We start from the raw sequence: 5,533 nt of genomic DNA, 5'->3' as shown, positions 1-5,533 counted from the left end.
CCAGTCTGGATGACGGTTCCTGGAGGCCAGAGGCCAACGGTCTGGAGATGCGCTTGGTTGGCACAACTGGGGTGAGTGCTACTGGCGTCAGGGGGGTAGAGGCCAGGGAGGCTGCTAAATGCCCCCAAACAAACAGTGACCCAGTCCCAAATGTCCACAGCGCCCAGCCTGAGAACCCTGGCTCAGAGCAGAGCCGACTGCCGGTGGGGGAGGGGTGGGGTGCTGGGAGCGGGAGAGTGGACCCAGCTGAGTGGGGTCCTGAGCGAGGATTCTGAAGCTGGCACTGTAAAAGGAGTCGTTTCTGGAAGTCCAAAGGATCCGAGCCCAGGAGGGGGTCTGTGGAGGGTGGGGGACAGGGGACCTGAACATGTGGCCACTGGGAGGAAGAAGGTGTTCAAACAAGGGCGGCGTGGGGTTAGGGGGCTGGAAGTCCCTTCCTAATGGACCAGAGGCACCTCTCTGCCGGCACACCGGGAGGACAGAAAACGAAATCCTTGTCCTTAGCAGTTTCGAGCTTGGAATCGGTGGCCCGACAGCAAAAACAAGAGCCCCGATGGCAAATGCAGGCTCATCACAGCTGGCTGGAGAGATGTCCCACTGACCCGGGGAAGGAGAAGCTAGGGAGGTTCCCAGCAGGACAGAAGGCAGGCACACAGATGCCAGAGCACAGAATTTAAGGATGGCCTGTGTGCAGACTTCCGAGGGACCTTCCGCTTTCCCTGTCCCTCCTCCTCCCAGGATGACTCATTTCCCCCTGTGCGTGCACATGCTGTTTCCAAATAAGTTCCAGCCTCCTCGAAGTTTCTGCTCTGCGTCTCTGCTTCCTTTCCTGGCATAACTTCGCAGAGTTCCTGGCCTACCCTCACCACCTCCATGTTGTCACCTCTCATTTACTTCTTCAACATTGATTTTTATTGTGGTAAAATATGCGTGACATGAGATTGGTCACTTCCATCACGTTTAAGTTACCACTCGGTGGCATTTAAGTACATCCAAATACGTAACAATCACCACTGCCTTTTTCTCGAACTTTTTCATCCTCCCGAACGAATTCTGCAATGGTGAGGTCATGATGCTTCAGTCTTCCCTCCTCCAGCCCCTGGTAGTCTCTAGGTTACTTGCTCTGTCTGTGAACTTGTCGATTCGAGACGCTTTACGCACGTGGAGTCACGCAATTCGTGGCCCCTGTGTCTGGCCTCTTCAACATGATGCTTTCAAGACATATTCATACTGTCACGCACATTTGAACTTCTTTCCTTTTCATGGCTGAATAGTATTCTGTTGCGCAGCTGGAGCACGTTGTGTTTACCCACACATCCGCTGAACGGACATTGTGATGGAGGCTGCCGTCAACAGGGTGTGGAAGCACCCGGTCCCTTTGCTCTCTGTTCAACCTGCGTTAATCTGGCTTCTGTCACACCCCTGAAGGCACCTAATCGAGGCCATCAACAAGGTGCATGTTGCCAAGGACACAGTCGCCAACCCCTGGTGTTTCTTTCCTCTCGAGACGCTCTTCTCTCGCTTCTGGGACCCCACATGTCTTGCTTCTGTGGACGCGTCCTCAAAATCTCCTATGCCTTCTCCTCCCCTGCCTCCCCCACCCATTCCTAAGGTTGGAATCCCGAGGCTCCTGGGTTCTTTATCTCCTTAATGAGTATTTTCTAGACGATTTCATTGCCCTAAATACTTCTCCCTACAATTTCATTTCTCCGGCCCTATATACGCTATCGTCTTTTGGCATTTCCACTTGGGTCACTTAAATTTTAATATGTCCAAACTCCAGCTTTGATCTTCCTGCCCCCACCCCCACCACGCCCATCTCTGTAGCTGTCACGCCCCAAGGCCACCTCCCTGCCAGCCCTAGACAACCCCTAATACACAATCTGTCTCTGGATTCGCCTCTTTGGACATTTCGTACAAATGGAATCACACAACACATGATCCTTTGAGACCGGCTTCTTCCATTCGGCTCCGTGTAACCGAGATTCGTTCATGCCCTGGCTCGTGGGGAGCCAGTGCCCCATCCCTTTCTATGGCCAAATGATATTCCGTCGGGTGAATAGACCATGGATTTTTCGTCCGTTCATCAGTTGATGGATGTTTGAGTCGTTTCCACCTTTCGGCGATTGTGAACGATGCTGGTGTGAACGCTCGTGTGCGAGAGTGTGCGTGGACATGCGTTTTCGCTGCTCCGGGATACGCAGGCTGGGAGGGGGGCTGCGGGCCATGTGGGGGCTCCGTGTCCGACCACCTGAGGAGCTCCAGACTGTGGCCCAGAGTGGCTGTCCTGCCTCCACTCTTGTCTCCTTCAAATCTACTCTTCACAGAGCAGCTGGTGTGATCTTTAAAAATAAACTTCAAATCCTGTTTCTTCCTTCTTTTAAAATCCTGTGATGACTCTCCACTGTTCTTAAGATTAAACACAAATGGTGACGGTGGCCCGCAGACCCTGCACAGCCCCGGGCCATCCTGCTCCCTGGCTCCTCCTCCCTGCTGCTCTCGAAGGACCCAGCCTCTGTCTTGCGAGGGCCTCGTACTGTCTCCACTCTGCCCCGGATGCTCCTAAATTGTATGAGTTCCTGTCGCTGCGGTGACAAACCCCTACAAACTGGGTGCCTTAAAACAGCAGACATTGGTTCTCTACAGTTCTGGGGGCCAGAAGTCTGAAATCAAGGTGTGGGCAGGGTCACACTCTCTCTAAAGACCCCTTCCTTGCTTCTTCAAGCTTCTGGTACTTGCTGGAAATTCTTGGCTGTGGCATCACTGTTCCCATCTCTGCCTCCATAGCCACATGGCCATCCTCCTTCTGTGCATGGCTGCTCTCTTCTCTGACAAGGACACCGATCGTATCGGGTTAAGGGTCCACCCTCCTCTGGTATGACCTCATCTTAACTAATTACATTGACAATGACCCTGTTTCCAAATAAGTTCATATTCTGAGGTTCTGGGAAGAACAGGAATTGGGGGGACATTATTGAATAGAGTACGCCCCTTTCTTCACGTCTCATCTCAAATACCACCCCCTTCCCACAGACCCCCCCCCCGCCCCCCGCCAGGAGCCCTTTCCCACAGCACCTTTCTGACTCCGTTTTGGCCCCTCCACCTGCTGTAGCGAGGATTAGTTTTTGTTTACTTACTCATTTCCCCGGCAGGGGCCCCTGAACAGCCTGCTGATGCCTGGGTGCTGACTTCCGACGCCCCAGTCCCTGGTGTGTGTGATGACGCCCGAACCCCAGCCCATGGCGACAGCCCCAGTGCCAGCCCTCAAGGGCAGGCTCCGGTCGCCCAGCGCCCGCTGTGCCACACAGCACACGGGCGCCAGATGGGTATTCAGCAAACATGTGGATAACCGCACAGGAACTACAGTCTGAACTCCCAAGAGAGCAAGCTTCTCTCTGAGGTGTCGGTGGGATGAGAACAAGCCTCTGCCAAGCCCCCTTTCCAGAATGAGGTCTGAGTCGATGCAAAGGCATCCTTCCCACGCACGGGGCCCCGACGCGGGTCTGGGGAGGGGTCTGGTCTGGTCATCTCGGGCCACCGGGACCCGAGGCGTGGAGGACGTGCCAGCGGCACGGTGCGGTCCCTAGCACGTTGCCGGCCTTGATCTCCTGGCTGTCTGCCTTCCCCTGCCCCTGCCCCTGCCCCCCTGCCCCTGCCGAGAGGGAGGCGGTGTGGAGCTGCGGAACTGCAGCCACAGGGGCGTCGGCACCCGGAGCCGCACCCCCTCCGGAGGAGAAGTGATGTCTGGCGCCTGGCAATCTATGGCTGCTCTTTGGTTTGAGAGCACCTGCCAGGAACACAGCAGAGCCTGGGAAGCCGAGGTGCAAGACTGCAAACGCGGCTCCACTTCTCCCATCCCCCTGCCCCTCGCACTTACAGTGTGAGTTTGCAGCACGAGATGGGGTCTATCTCCCGCCCGTATCATTTTCCCAGGGTTGCTGTGACAAGTGACCCTACCCCGGGTGGCTTACACCATGGAATTTATTCTCTCACATTTCTGGAGGTAAGAAGTCCAACATCAGGGTGTCGGCAAGGCCATGCTCCCTTTGAGGGCCCTCGGGGAGAAGCCATTCCCTGCCTCTCTCCTGGCATGCGGTGACTGCCATTAATCCTGGGCATTCCAAGGCTTCACTCCAATCTCTGTCGCTGACTTCACGGGGCTTTCTGTCCCCATGTCCTCTCCTCTTCTTATAGGCACACCAGCCAGTGGGTTTAAGGCTCCTCCTAAATCCAGGATGATCTTATCTGGAGAACCTTAATTTCATTCCACCTGCAAAGACCCAATTCCAAATGAGATCGCATTCTGAAGTCCCAGGTGAACATGAATTTGGGAGGGGCGCTGTGTCACCTACTATCCCACCCTTTGACTCTGGACTGGCCCCGTGTCTTGCGTTGGCCAAGAAAGACAATGTAACATGATAGAAGCCTGACTAGCCCACAGAAGATGAGACACGACACGAAGAGTGACCCCAGTCATTCCAGCTGAGCCATCCCAGACCCTCCAGCCACGGGCCTAATCGGCCACTGAGCTCAGAGAAGCCTGGTCCACAAAGAGAAAGGCCCAGATCAGCTGATTCCAGCCCAAATTAGAAGCCTGTGGAATCAAAACTGAGTGAGTGGTTGTTGTTTTAAGCCACCAGATTTGGGACCGTTATACCGCTTAACAGATGACAGGTTGATTCACAAGATGTAATTGGCTTGGCGCAAACGGGAGAAGACGATGCCATTTCTGGGGGGTTCCGGGCGTAGCAAGAACTAGCAACGTAACACCTGGACCACCCTCTAGCGACCAGGCAATCTGGAACCTCTCCTGAGCCATCTCAGCCACAACAGATGCTGCTGAAGTCCCCAGCACGTGCAAAGCCATGCCGCCCCTGACACCCTTCCACGGTCCCCTTAGCATGGAGCCATACACACCGTGGTGCCTCAGAAAGTCATGGAGGTGGTGGTGGTGAGAAGCCGGGGTCAAAGCCACCGAGATTTAGGAAAAAATCAGCAACTGCCCACCAGCTTCCCCCGCTGATGGCCGCCCCATCCTCAGGAGCGTGAGAAGAGGTATATTCCCTTCTACACCTCAAAGCCCCAAGGAAGCCAAGAAGTTGGGGGTTTGAAATCCCAGAGACGGGACCCCCACCTCCCCCCGACCTGGTCAGGGCCACCGATTAGGAGCCCAAGAGCCAGCCATCAGCAGGTGCCTCCAGCCACACTGCTGAAATTAATCGCTTGCCCTGCACGGGTACTTATTTTCTCCTTTACCCCTGGAGAGAAATGGGCCATGAACTGGAAATCTCCCGAGCAGTAGGCTGAACTTTCTGTCTGAATGGGAACAACTTTCTTTTAAAAGCGCAACCATTCGCGCTGTTCAATTCCACCATTAAAGGACAATGGCCAATTTTCTGCGGACCTGGGATGTCGGTTCTGTCTAAAGAGAGCGCGTGTGGGGAATTTACTAACCTGGCTGTGATTGCCCATGAAAACAGGTTATTTAACAGGATTTAAATACTGTGCTCTGGAGCCCAACAGCAGCGTGGAG

Source organism: Neofelis nebulosa, chromosome 16 (assembly GCF_028018385.1).
Source record: "Neofelis nebulosa isolate mNeoNeb1 chromosome 16, mNeoNeb1.pri, whole genome shotgun sequence".
Taxonomy (NCBI): domain Eukaryota; kingdom Metazoa; phylum Chordata; class Mammalia; order Carnivora; family Felidae; genus Neofelis; species Neofelis nebulosa.
Note: the sequence above shows the minus strand (reverse complement) of the source record.